This window comes from Pelmatolapia mariae, linkage group LG1 (genome assembly GCF_036321145.2).
Source record: "Pelmatolapia mariae isolate MD_Pm_ZW linkage group LG1, Pm_UMD_F_2, whole genome shotgun sequence".
In the NCBI taxonomy this organism is placed as follows: domain Eukaryota; kingdom Metazoa; phylum Chordata; class Actinopteri; order Cichliformes; family Cichlidae; genus Pelmatolapia; species Pelmatolapia mariae.
Window position 1 is genome coordinate 31,032,315 of NC_086227.1, and position 15,159 is coordinate 31,047,473.

Here is a 15,159-nt window from a genome sequence, read left to right on the forward strand (position 1 = left end):
TATGCCTCCCTCTCAGAGAGGAACACTAATATTTGTTGATCGGTCAAATGCTCACTCTGTTCTCCCTCTCTCTGTCTCGCTTGCTCTCTCTGACCACAGAAAGCTCTTTACTTTCAAACCAGTTGAAAACAGCACATTGCTACTTTGCTGCAAAAGTCCAGTCTGATGGCTGTTTTGGCTCTGGATGTGCTGTATGTGTACAACAAGTGCTGGGTGTGTAGAAAGTGGGTATAATCATAGGGAAGCTGAAGCACTCATGGACCCTTGAAAGGCACTTTATGTGTGTATTTGTGGCTAAGGTAATTGGGCCCCTCCCCTTGGTAAGCTGACCCATTTGACAGGGCCTGTGGTTGGGCCCTTGTACTGATATTTGTATATATGTGTGTGACTAGCAGATGATGTGTATGGTTCATGTGTTACTATGATCTCTGAAACCCGGCCCTCATGTTGGACATGGTCCTCTGGTTTGGCTTTCTCCCCCATTACCAAAGCCAGCTGGCTGATGGCACACAACTCCAAATCCCTTCGATCCAACCGAGGGGATTTGGTGTGTAGTTTAAGCTTTGACCACTGAGGGGAGCTCTGGTGCTATTCTGCTCTCCCTTTGTTTCAGGTTTCTTTGCATACTTAATTTACACACGGGTAAATACACATAGGGCATTAGCACACGCACGCACACACACACACACACACACACACACACACACACACACACACACACACGCACACACACACACACACACACATGTACACATAGGTAAACACACACTACACAGTGGTTGTTTGGTCAGATAAAGGAGTAATGACGGGAGGGCAGCGGGTCACTGAGGGTGTCTGGCCCTCAGTGGAAACGACTGCTCCCAGCCTCCCTTTCTCTTGCCTCAGTAATAAGTGTGACCGTTTGATTCCTGCACAAAAGGAGCAATTAAAGGGAGTTGTTTAATCACCCACACTTTTATTGAGCTCGGGGTCTCTTAGCTTGCAGCTCAGGCTCCCGTCGTCGGCAGCAGCGGGCGACAGGAGTGACAGAGAAGGTCAGTGGTTTAACGGGGCGCGAAGGGGTCTTGTTTGAGTTAAGACTTCGCAGGCTACTTTGCACGCTGTGGAGGCCCCTGGGACAGAGACAAAGAGGTAGACTAGACCAGAAGACAGGTTGGCCAGCCAGGCAGAGAGATAGATAGACTTAAGATCGAGGGAGAGAGAGACTAGAGGGCAGAGTTTGGGGGACACATCAGAATCAGAATCGCTTTATTGGCCAAGTAGGATAAATGTGCAGGAATTTCTCTTGGTCGTGTTCTTGCAGAGACATGGGAACATTTTTTTGCAGTGACACAAAGCAAAAGAGGTATTTGAGCACATGACAGTGTGGTTGCACTTGTTGAGCAGGTGTGGAGAATTCCCAGAACTGCAAGAGAGTCAGTATTTAATGATTTTGAAGAGAATTGCATCAGCCACAGTATGAACAAAGCCTGGATATGATTCTTGTACATTACAAGCAGCGCAGCATGCACGGACTTGTGTGGATGCTGTGAATGCAGGGATTGCATACAAACACTTTTTTTTAAAACACAAAGAGAAAGAAGAAAAACAACAGAATTCGATTTTCCTACTTTACAGTCAGCCCAGAGCCCCAGTAAACCCAAACTCCCATTCAAAAGAGTACCAAGCACTGTCAGTGTCAGTGCTTTTTATCGAATTTTCAGCCTGGGTGTTACTCTATATTTGTGTGCATTGTGGAGTGCCTTCTCTACTTCTTGCCTGGGTATGAATGATGGGGTACAAGTCTGGTCTCACACAGATGCAAGTATGGTGGTGTGAGGTGAAGAAGAAGAACAGAGTGACAATGGATGAAAAGCTGATGGCATGGTGGTTGTCCCTGTCTTTTCCCCTTTTTTGGTGGTGGGGGGGGGGGGGGGGGGGGGGATTTAGATCACAAAATGTAAAAGACTAGCACCACTGTGTGGTCACCAATGGGAGACGGGTGTGCGAGCATGTTGGGTGGGTGGGAGGGTGGCAGTAGAAAGAGATAGAGTGTAGATGAGGATGAGTGGGAGAGGGAGAGGGAGGGAGGAAGGGAGCACACCATTGCTGCTCATAAAGCCAACAGCTGTGTGGGTAATGTTTTGTGACACCAAGCCTCTCCGAGCCCTTCTGTTTCCCAGAGAGCTAGGAGACGCCATATTCCGTCGTCACAAATGGCTCTGTCATTCACCCCCTAAGTCTTAATTATCGCTCCCGGTTTTTTGGCCACGTTTTGTTCAGGCGTATGGATCCATCTGCACGCTGTATAATTCCACTCCGCAATTTACAAGTGGCATTTATTACAATGGCCTCTGCAGCATCTCCTCTTTAACACTGGCAGCCCTTTCCAGAAAGATGGAGGGGGGGGGGAACAAAAGAGCAGTGCAATCTGGCAGCAACAGTGCCCACCCTCAGTTCCCTCAAATCTCTCTCGTCTTTTTTTTTCCATCTGTACCCTTGCTCTCTGTACGACTATCTCTCTCCACCCCCGTACTACTAATTTTTCCGCCTCTATTTGTGTGTGTGTATGTGTGTTTTTTCCCTTTGTTATTAATTTAATTTTTATGGGATTCACAGTACTTGCGCAAACCGCCCCCTATCTGCCTCGAAGCAGAGGAAAAGGAAATAGCTGATGTTGATTTTTTCCCCCTGCCCCCCAACACCCCTTCATAATTCATTTTGGATTAATTCCCCTGTCTTCAGAGACAATCCTAATTTTTTATTATTTCCACTTCACAGGCTTGATGACATCCCCATATCCACATATCATATCCAGGGGAAACTTTACACCCAGCAGACCTTCTTGTTTTCTCTCCTCTTTTCCTGTCTACTTTCTCACTTCCACCATGCTTTAATTTTCTCTCTCTCTACCTTTTGTTCATACGCATCTCGCTCTTCATTTTGATTCTTTCTGTCTGCTTCTCCGTGTCCTTCCCTGTACGGTGTTTCTCACTAGAGTGAAGTTACTTGTTAGTTTCTACTCAGCGGCTGGCTCTATAGAGAGAGGCAACCAACAGAAGTCACCTGCTTGTCTCGCTCTTTCACACACACACACACACACACACACATGTCTGGTTTGCTATCCTCGTGGGGACATCCCATTGACATAATGCTTTCCCTAGCCCCTTACCCTAACCCTAACCATTAAAAATGAATGCCTAACCCTAACCCTTACCCTAAACCTAACCATAACCTAATTGTAACCCTGACAGTAAAACCGCATTTTGAGTGTGAAAATTGCTTTCAACCCCGAGGGGACCTGGATTTTGGTCCCCACGGTGCAGAAAGTCCCCACCAGGATAGTAAAAGTCAGATTTTGGTCCCCACCAGGATAGTACGAACCCGTACACACACACACACACACACACACACACACACACACACACACACACACACACGTATACACCTTCGTGCTGCATGTGCTCCTCTTTGATTCGCTCACAACGCTCACTTGTCGATTTCTTTTCTTTTTGAAATGGTCAATGGCAAGAGGGTACTCAGGTTTTTGTTCTTTCTTTCTTTCTTTGGCTTGATTTTTTTTTTTTTTTTTTGCATGTCATGTATAATTTCTTCAATCTGCCTTCTACAGATTTTCTTTGACCATTTCCACCACTGCCATGGGTGTTTTCCCTTTATGCCACATCTACTAAGCACGCCCTCTCATTCACTCTCGCTCACTCTCTCTCTCTCTCTCTCTCACACACACACACACACACACACAATGCCCCATCTCCAATTCACTATTAAGTGGGCCCTGAATTTCCCCTGAGCTCTGGTATGGTGGCGGCTGCCTCTGGAGTCCGGCTGTGCTAGATGTGTTGTCTGCTCCGTTACCATTCAATTACCCTCCTGTAATCTGACAGGCTCCTCATGGCCTGCACTGGGACAATCACTAGTGTGTGCGTGTATGACTGTGCATGTCTTTTATATAAGTGCACTTCTCTCTCTCTCTTTCTCTCTCCCTCTATTGTATTTGGTGTGTGTGTGTGTGCACGTGTGTGTGTGTGTCTGCTATTATGTCTGTCTCTTTGAGGGCATTCCTGCATTTCGGATGCATGCAGAAGCAAGGATGGTTTTTGTGTTGTATGCCCTGCTTTTTTGTTTCTTTCCCTATTACTTCTCCCATTCAATGCCTCCCTTAAATCTCAGGCCTAAAGTCACTTGACATCCTGCTGCACCTAGAAAAAAACACACACTGATAGATCAGAAGAGACTCAGTCTTGCCACAAATGACCAAACCCAACATTTTGTTCTCTTATCCTTTCCATTATTGTCTTGTCCTCCAATCTCTGTCTCGTCTCTTATCACTTTCTTCCCTCTGTTTTTCGTCTTCATTTTATCATGTTCCCGTAATCAATGTCCTCATGCTTTTTCCTTTTCATCTTCATCTGCTCTTACCCCCTCCCACCCCACCACGTCTGTGTGAGGAAGGCTGGCTCTCGGTGTTGACCTGAGAAGGACTGACATTCAGAGGCCGGTCCCCTGCCTGCAGCACTGACATTTCTGCCAGACTTTGATGGCGCCTTTGAACAGAGATGTGTGGAGGGAAGAGCTGCCTGTCTCTCCGCCTTCCAGCAGCTCTAGCTCTGCCTCTCCACTACTCAGAGTGAGATGTACTGTAGCAGATTGCTCTACCATTGCACATGCCGGGACACAAGCACAAACATATACAGGAACAGGACTGTGCATACATACATACACCGAGTACACACACCTGTGCTCTAGCATTCATATATATCTGTACTGATGATGTTATTCGCATATGAAATGCACAACCACACATGCTCACACACAATCACATAGCTCCTGCTGGGATGCCTTCAAAGACCCTCATCGCGCCCCTGGGATAAAATTGGCACGGGTAGAGAGACAGAAGAGCAGGTTGTTGGATGGGACCTGGTTATCGCTCCCACCTCTCCTCTTTCTGCTGAGCACCCTGCCCCCTTCAAAGACACCCATGTCACTCTAGTAATGCTGTAGCATCTCCACTTGTTCTCCTCTTCTTCTGCATCTGTTGTGCCTTCCAGTCTTCTAGCCGCTCCGCCCTGCATCACGTTCCCTTTATTACCAGTTTTTCCACAAGGTTACCAAAAACACAGGAGAAATAAATAAATGACTGAATGAATAAATAAATAGAGGAATACAGACAGAAAATCAGTTGGTGGGTGTTCCTCTTCTGACAATCAGTGCAGCATGATGTAAAAAATGTAATTCTGTAGTGATACAGTGAATGCCAGTGTTTTGCCATGTTTGTTGCTTTGGCAGATACTCCCATCTCTCTACTGTCACTACAGGGAGTGGGATTTTTCTTTTTAATGTGTTGGAGTTAGGGACCAAAGCATGTGGTGCACTTTGAGTCTAATTAAAATGACTTGGCTATTTTGCCATGCATTGGGTCTTTCAAAGAGAGGTGGGTGAGAATTGAAACCCTCAATTTTGTTTCACTTGGTTCCACTTCTCTGTGGAGTTGGACTGAACCAAGTCTTGATGAGACTGTGGATTTGACAGCTGTGGATGCATGCTGATGCATATTTGTGGATGTGTTTATGTGTGCGTGCACACTGTAAAAATGCCCATTTTAATAAGTCACTTAATTTGTATTCAGTCCTATAGTCATAAATAATTTAACTTGCAGTGCAGGAGCATTAAATGACCAGACCACAAAGTGTGCAGATTGCAGTGCTCTTGTCAGGCAGTTTATCAGCTAAGTTTGACTTGACGTCATTTTGGTCTTATTGACGTTCCTGGAAAGAAGTACGATTTTTTAGATCCTGTGATAAGAGATATGCTGCCAAAATGTCCATCTTGTATTATTTTATTCTATTATCTTTGCTTAAATCAGTCATCTTACACACTAAAACAGCATGTGACACTAATTCACTTGTGTCTAATGCAACAGACTCACTTTCAAGTGCTTTCTTGTATTAACTGATGTTTTCTTTGAAAAAAGCAGAGTAATTGCTTTCTTTGAAGACTGTCTCTTGTTTTGAGGAACACATTAAAGAAAGATTGTTCTAAGGCTGTGGCTATTCTAGTGTCTGTCAGGGCACTGGAATACTAGGACCCCTCCAGTATTAATCACCATTATGTTAAATGATCTGACACCACCAGCAACAGTCTTACAAAACAACGTAAAGGTCCTCCTCAGGTTAAATATCATCTCCTAAGCTGAAATCATAGCACTAACGTACGCAAACGTGTAGAAGCATGCTTATTTATTCCTGATATTACTTATTGTCAGCAGATTAGACGTGCAACCCTTCTGTATCTGGACAGCTGACAATGAGCCAGCTAATCGACAACAACAGCTGGTTATAAGCTAATATTATGCCAGCTAATATTAGGCTTGAGTGTCCTAAAAGTCACATTTTCCTCTGATAAATGGTTTGATTGCATTCTCACATCGTATGACAGTTTATTTGCTAAGTGTCCACTTCAAAAAAAACTTTCACTAACACTAGTTAACAGCAGCTAACAGAGCTAACTCCTATTTGATGACAACACTGAGGTCACTGACTCATCGACTTGTATCAGACTGCTTTCACACAGTCTTACAACTTCCTCCAGACTAAATAGAGGTGGACGCTTCTCACACGACATTGGAATGTGAAGTAAAAGTGAACTGACAGCCTACCAAGACTCTGGTCCAGAGTCAGTTTGCTCTCTGGGTACTCTCACTACAGATGAATGGTGGCCAGAGTTTTTGAGGAAACTCTGGGGTAGAATACTCCAAAATATTTACATACACATATCTGTTTTTATCCCAGAATTTATTGCTAAGTGTTGATATTATTCTAATATGTTAAAATATATTGTATACAAAAATGTTTCTTTACACAAGCGGTTTTAGAAACATGCTTGCAGGAAGGATAAAGAAACAATTCAGTTGACTGCAGTCTCCAACCCTTTGACATCTAGGGTGAAACACACTAAATACTTCACAAAAACACAAACTACTCACTCATCAGAACTTAATCTTCCAGGACTTGAGCTCAACAATGTTACTGAAAACACTGTTCAAGTAGAAAGTCATGCCCTTTGTCTTTTGAGGACCACTTTTTTGCTTTGGCTTACTAAATGTAATTTACAACGCTGATGACTAATCTGCAAACACTTGCCGAAAAATAAATTGTTACATAGCTGATGCTAACAGGTTCATGTGCATTTTCCACAAATGACAGAGAACAAGGTCAGGAAGTACAAGTAATATTTTTCCCAGCATGCCCTCTGCCCTCTACGCATCTTTACTTTTGAGAAACTCTGCCTCTCTTAGATGCTCTTTTTTTATACCCAATCATATTACTGACCAGTTGCAGATAAACCTAATTAGTTGCGAAACTGTTTCTTTTTAGTACCACTTACTTTTCCGGCCTTCTGTTACCCCTGTCCTAACTTTTTTGAGACCCGATGCTGCCATCAAATTCAAAATGAGCTAATATTTGTCGTGAAACAGTGAAATATCTCAGTCTAAATATTTGATACGTTTTCTTTTCTATGTTTTTTTTCTATTGTGAATAACATCTGTTTATGAGATTTCCAAATCACTGCATTCTGTTTCCATTTGCATTTTACAGAGTGTACCAACTTTTTGGGGAATTGGGGTTATACTAGTTACTCACCATCATCTAATTTTTTCTCCTCTTCTCCAATTCCTCTTCATTTTTGTTGAGGGGCTCTGCTGTTGTCATTTGGTTTGTTGAAATGGAATCATGCATACCACTTTCCAGGGGAGTGAGTGAAGTCACGTCGGGCCCTCTTAGTAAGGTCAGGTCTTTCCTTCAGCAAACTTTGCACATTGCCACTGCTGTAGTTTAAAGTTTTCCAGCCCTTATAGACCTGCCACTTTCCTGTGGTCTGTCCCTTTGTTCCCTGTTGTGATTCATTGCAAATAATTTTCAATAAATTGCATGTATGTGTCGGGTAGAAGTGCAATTGTTATACAAATGAATCCAATTAAATCCAATTTAGAATTTAACTGTAGATTCAGAGTATTTCTTTATTCAGATTTCCTTCTTTAGACACATCTAAACACACTTTTAATTTCTTAGATTGGACTGATAGAAAGCTTCCTCTTTCACAGTTGCCAACGATGTATTAACACTTAGAGTGTATCTGTTTTATTTGCCACCATTTCATGTGCAAGAAAGTATGATTTGACCACTGAATTTCCAGAGAAATTGTGTCTTGATGCATGTCTGGCTATGTGTATTTATATGAGAGAGGAAGACAGGAAGTGACAGGCACCTCTCAAAAAGCCCTCCTGCCCAGTAGCATGGCATGATTCCATCTAAGTCTTTCTTGCCAGCTCCCCTCCTTTCCAACCCTCCCTCTCTTCTCTGCAAGCTGGGGGCCCCAGGGTGCCTCCAGCCTTCCTGTGCTGGACTATTGATTGGGAATAGGGCTGCAGCTCACCTGCTAATTGAAAGCCGATTGGGGCCCTGGGGCAGAGCTGTAAAACAGGCCCCACGTGGCATTAAAAACTGAAGGCTGACGGGCCACTGTAAATCCAGAGCTGCTAATAGTCATAGCGTATATCCATCTGTGTTAGAGCTGTATGAGTGTGTGTGTGTGTGTGTGTGTGTCTTTGTGCTCTTCTAAACTAAGTAGACACATATTAATGGATGTGTGGTATGTGTGTAAACATCTTAGCTAGTTCCTATTTGTAAGTGCATGTGCAAGTATATACTACTGTACACGTGTTTGTGTTAGCACATACATTAAAATGTGTGTGCATGTTTGAGTGGTAACATTGGCATATTATGCACAGGTGGTTCATGGTAACAGCCTGGTTTCCCATAGCACCAGGAGGACAGTCTTGCCTGTAATGGACACATCCTTCCTCTTTCTTCAATCCTCCTGACAACAGAAGCAAACAGAAGCATCTCTCCCTCCCTTCCTCTTCCTCGGTCTCTCTTTCTCTCCCATCGTCTAGGTTTCTCTTCTGTCTTTGTCTCTGCACAAGTCACACCTGTGATCCTTCACTGAGACATCGGCTCTTGAGCTGAGCGTCATTTTTTCTAAGCATTTCTGTCTTTCTCATTTTTTTCCATAACTGCCTTTGTGTGTGTGTTTATACCTGTTTGTGTGTGTGTGCGCGCGTGTGTGTGTGTGTGTGTGTGTGTGTGTGTGTGTGTGTGTGTGTGTGTGGCAAGTTCACAGTTGGTGTTCCAGTACATCCCAAATTTGTGTGATGGAGCTGAGACCATTTCCCTGTTTAGGTCAGTCAGCTGCTCTGACACCAAACAGTATAGCTTCACAGATCTTACTTTATACAGCAGGAATCAGGAAACCTGCTTCCCCAAACCCATATGGAAAAAATATATATAAATCTTATAAGGTTTGTATCTGTCTTGTGTGAAACTTGTATGAAAAGCATACAAGAGTGAAAGTAGATATAAGATCCCTTGAAAAATTATATAAATTAAACTTGTATGTTTTTGATACTTCCTAAAACAATATATGAAAGTAATGAGAAAGTGGCCACTTTCATGAGTAAATCATATAAGCCTTATATGATTCACTATATGAAGCAAGCTAAAGCTGATGCAAGTCTTTTATAAGTTTTTCCTATTTCTTTTCCATATGGGAACTATTGTTGCTGAATAGAAAGTGCATGGTTTTCCATCATTTTTTGGACAGTGCAGGTCTGCGTTTCTGCACACCTTTAGGCCGACAGCATATCTATCTGTCTATCTACAAGATCTTTGCCCTTCATGCATATTTTTTCTTCTATTAAATCTCACTTTACTTTTTGGTCAGCCCCCTTCTCTGTCTCGCTGCCTATCTCTATCTGAGCTGTGTGATTGAGTAGGGAGAGCGCTGGCCGTCCTGCAGCATGGCGCGTGGAAACAGAGGTTAATTGGATTGTAATTAGAGCAGAGGTGATTAATTGATAGCATCTGTAAATTTGGATGTTTCCATTGTAAATGTGACAAATGAAAGCGTGGTAGGCCAGAGGAGAAAGGGCAGAGAGAGTAAGAGAATGAGACAGACAAAAAGAGAGAGAGATAGACACCAAAGCATAAGAAAAAGATGAAGAGTTACATGAGGAAAAAGCATAATAGAGTTAGGAATAAGAAAGAGAGGTTTATTTTTAGTTATTGCTACAGCTGTTTCCCACTGTGTTATAGGCAGATAAATATGATTGAATGCTTGTTTAATCAAGCAGCATCTGGGTGGCAGCTGACATACTGTGCTTACTTTTAGAGGCTTACATTCTAGAATTGACTCAAATTGTTTTGTTCCACAAGTGTGCACAATAAAACTGCACACTAACCTGTAGTTTTGTTGTACATTTTGTGGCCTATGACAATTTCAATTACTTTCTATATGCAGAATCATCCTGTTGTCTATGACAGTGAAAAGTATCAGAAAGCGCAGCTCTTCCACACAATGTAAATAATAATTTTGCCAGTGAAATTTCTAAACAGATTATGAAACGTATGTTTAGTTATCATGCATAATTGTCTCTTTTCCTCTGCTGTGGTGCGAGTCCGTGCCTAATCTAGCACAGTTTTCCCTGAAAACAGATCACAGCCTGTGCCAAAAAGCTGGCATTAGCACAAATTTCCAGTTTGGAACAGGTGACATTACTGTTTGTTTGAAAGCCTACTGCAAGAAATCCATGGATGATCTAAAGATGCAGCACACAGATTCTGTCAGTCATGGTTTTCAACTCATGAAAATGCACTCTTATAATTCAATTCAATTCAATTTATTTCAATTAAGTTACATTTTAACTAATATAGCACTAAATCACAACAACATTTGCTGCAAGGCAGTATATATTGTAAGGTAAAGACCCTACAATAATACAAAAAAACCCCCAACAACCCCTTTTGATCAAGCATTTGGCAACAGGGGGAAAGAAAAACTCCTTTTTAACAGGAAGAAAAACTCTGGCAGAACCATGATGGGACAGAGACAAGACAAAACACAATGTGTAAGAGTGTCAGAGATAAATAATAACTAATGATTAAATGCAGAGTGGTGTTTGAGGACATAGAGACAGCAACAGCAATCACTACAGGATAAACTCAGGTGTAATTTAGAATGTTAATTATGCCCCTGTGACCAAGGATCTGCTATTATGGATGTTGACTCAGGGAAATGGCATAAAAAATAGGGTCTTTATTTTATGTTAAAGCAAGGCAAGATTGAGAGCATGTCAGTTGAAAAGAGGTAAATGTCAGACAAGTAATTCTTCTCTTTATATCATGCTCATTATGATGTGTGATACGTGACTTTCTGAGTCGCATTTCATTAATGATCTGAACAGTTGGGTGCAAATTTAACCATTAATACAATTTCATGATTAAATAATTCATTAGTAGAAGATGTTTCAGCTAAATATTGTTAAAATACAGTGAAGCTTTAGTCCATTAGTCTCAAATTTAGAAATAATGTCTGCACTTAACATTTTTCTTGGTTTGTGTATCCATAATATAAACTATCGTGGCATTCTTTTCAAGTATTCCACTAAAAAAAGGCGCATTGATCATGTTAGCCATCTGGATTGAGCTGTTACCCCAGAAATACATTTGCTGGTTCTGTGTTAGCGATGGGAATTGATAAGACTTTAACGATTCAGGTTCCATTATCAGTATCTCACTTGCTCCGCTTTGAGAGTCACCACCATCTCTAAGCAGCACATCAAAGACATTACATACATGCAAATTAATTGCATGTTGTGAGGTCAAATATTTGTGCATGTTGGAGGTATTTCACCTCTTTGTTGTAAGCAGTGTTTGGGTCATTACTCAAAAAGTAATGTCCTAGACATATTACACGGACCACTTTTCTTAAAAGTAATGCGGCACTTCATAGACACAGGTAGTTTGCGTCGTTTCTTTTGCTCTCTCTGTAGTTGGAATATTGACGACTCACTTACAGTTTTGCTGTTGTAGTGGAAAAAAAAAGAACACCTTTTATAATGACATGTGACTAAAATGGCAAGGTCGTGATGATCCACTTGGCAAAGTAAATCCGTTGGGTATCTTTGTTGGCTTTCAGACCTCAATTCTGTCAATTCTGACAGCTAAAAAACCAAACAGGAAAGGGAAACAAAACAAAACAAAACAATAAAAAACATATATATATATATATATATATATATACATATTAACATGTGTAACCTAGTGTCTGTGAAGGTTCTCAGTCATCCAGGTCATGGAGCTTGGAAAGAAAAGTAACTGGACTTAAAGAAATCCAATTAAATATGTGGACTTGTCAGTCCAAATCATCAGCAACTTCTAAACTCAAATGGGTGGTTTTTCTAATAATTTTAGAAAAAGAGGCTGGTGAAAGTAGAAAGGATAATTAGATAACAAAAACAATTGGCATTGCATAATGACTTATCAATAAATGTTATTTGCTGACAGGAATTTTAACAGTATTGGCATTGTCAGTGGGAGATTGCACAGTCCATACAATGTCACCATACAAATACAGTATTTTTACAAATACTGATACACATACATATGTAGTTACAGCAATCTTATTGAATATTTGTCAATATTATTCATTTTTCCTGTACTTATTGACACTGTTTGTGAGACTGTCATTGTGTTTTGTTCCCTCAGTCATGTTTGAACATTCTTGCTCATATAATGTTATGACATACTATTCCTCACATGAAGATGTAATCTGAAATGTAGCTTGTGGAGAGGATATGAAAGATGCCCCATGTAAGGTGAATGTGTATTGAGTTCGTGAGAAGTAATGGCTAAGCTCATGCTGAGAAGGTTTTGCGGCCTCAACCCTCCAACAAACCTTTTTTTATGGGAGATATATATAGTAAGATAAAGTACTGTTTACTCTCCCAGGAGGAAATTCAGTTTACATGCACAGCAATGGACACCATGTGATACATACACAAGTAACAACATCCACAGTAGAGCCAAAACCTGCGCAAGTCATCAAATTAAAGCATCATCCAGGCACAGAGAAATTAACAAGGCTGTTTTTTCCATCATCTGAGCACAGAAAAATTAATAGGCCTGTACCTTTTACAATCGCAGGTTCTCCAGTGTAATTTCTTGGGCAGGTGTCACAACTATGAAAACCTTTTCAGAGAATATGTGGACAGCTCACGATTGCTCATGTGGTTCGTTGCTCAACGGAACAAATTGTTCATTAACTGTGGGCCTAATGCTCTAACAAATGTCCCAGGAACATTGCTGCGGTGGACCACACTACGATGGAATTAAGCTAATCAAATAAGCCTCCAGTCATGTCCTATCAGACAGCTCCAGACTGTAGCAAATGAGCCCACGTCGCAAAATTTACATTTCGTCTTCCCCAGGGGACAGGTTGGGTCCCACCTCACCACTACTTTTCTCCCCAATCAGCATCTGGTTCCTGGAGGAAGAAGATGGAAATGGGGAAAAAGAGAGATGTGATCGTTCCTGGCTGTACAGTGAAGCCGCTGAACCTCTCCTGCCACTTCCTGGGCACGCTTCTGATGAATAAGGGAGAGAAAATAGAGAAGATGACAGCAGGGGAAATATTTGCTGTTGCGGTTGGAGTGCCACTCAGATCCCAAGAATGAGGGCCAGGCATATTTGCGCAGCTGTCCATTTCCCAAGCGCCGAGTGCATGAGTGTGGGCCCGCTGGAGACTATTTGTTTGTCAAAGTCACTATGGCTGCGATCTGTAAGTTATTTGTGCCTTTGGTTTTGAGTTACTCTATAAGTGTGTTTGCATACATGCATCTATGGGCCTACTGTGTGTGTGTGTGTGTGTGTGTGTGTGTGTGTGTGTGTGTGTGTGTGTGTGTGTGCGTGTGTGTGTGTGTGTTTGATTTACTGTGTATCCAGCGAGAATTGAATCCATCTGTCTTTCTTGGATAAAGATGCCAGAAACAAGGAAGAAGGAGAGACTGTGCTCCAATAGAGAGTTGGGAAGCAAGGAGAGCCAAACAGATGCCCTCATAATTCCTAACTTGTCTCCTTGCTGCCTTCGTCCTTCCAGATGCTCACTAACTTGTCATCTCCCATTCTTTTGTGGAGTAAAGGCCTATAGAGAAAATATATGCACCCCATGCAAATGTGTTATTTTCTTAACATATTTTGAACTGCTATTCCCTCCAGCAATAAGTAATTTAAATGAAAGCAATGCACAGATGCAACTGTAAACACAAAACATAACCAGCGCTAACACTAGAGGCAAACATGCAGCGCTAATGGTGTAATAATAAATAAATGTTGTTGTTTTTTATTGTGGTGAACCTCCTGTACTGTAATAAAAGCCAACTCCATCTACATGTTTTGTGTGTTCCCTGCTAAGATCTTTCTTTTTAAATGGATTTTCGTCATGTAAATATTGATTCCTGCAGTCTCCCAATTGTATGGCAGGGTTTCGGGAATAGTGCTACTTGAATTTTCAGGTGATAGTTTCAGGTATCTGAAACAGTGCTAAAAGCAAAGAGCATTTGTTTATCATTCATCTACCGATGGGATAAAAATTTGTTTTGTCATAATGTGGTCCATCACCTACTAGATGAAGAGTGGGATGCCATGGACATCCTAAAATCTTCGAATTGTGTTTCACAAATTGTGACTTTAACAATTAATTACAATGTTACTGCAAGTTAAGAAAATGAATAATTGGATACATGAGTATCTTCTATTTGCGAACTAGCTGGTATTGACCATGTTCAATAACAAAAGGAGCCAAAGAATAAATTATAGTTCTTTATGGCCTTTGCTTGGCTTCAAGCAAGCTAATCTTGTTACAAAGCTTGATGGAAAAAAATGCATATCAAATTAGCAATGACAAATGACCCATTATCAAGTTTAAATATGTTAACAGTGCAGCGATATGTCTGAACTCCCTAAGACAGTGCTTGGTATTCAGTGAACGTATATATTGCTTTATACAATATACAAACCTTGTGCGTCTTGACCTAAATCGCTGCATGGTCAGTGACCTGTACTGCCCCAAGAGCTTCACCTTCCCTCTCTCTAAGACTTGCATTTTTCAGTGTATGAGAGGAAAAATCCAATTCACAGCAAAATATTGCTTTCAGTTCAATACATTCTGAGTTTGTGTTTATGCAAACCTTATCCTAATATCAATAATGTTAGCTCTACTCTGGTGGTAAACATAAGAGTATTTCTGAAATTTTGCTGACTCACA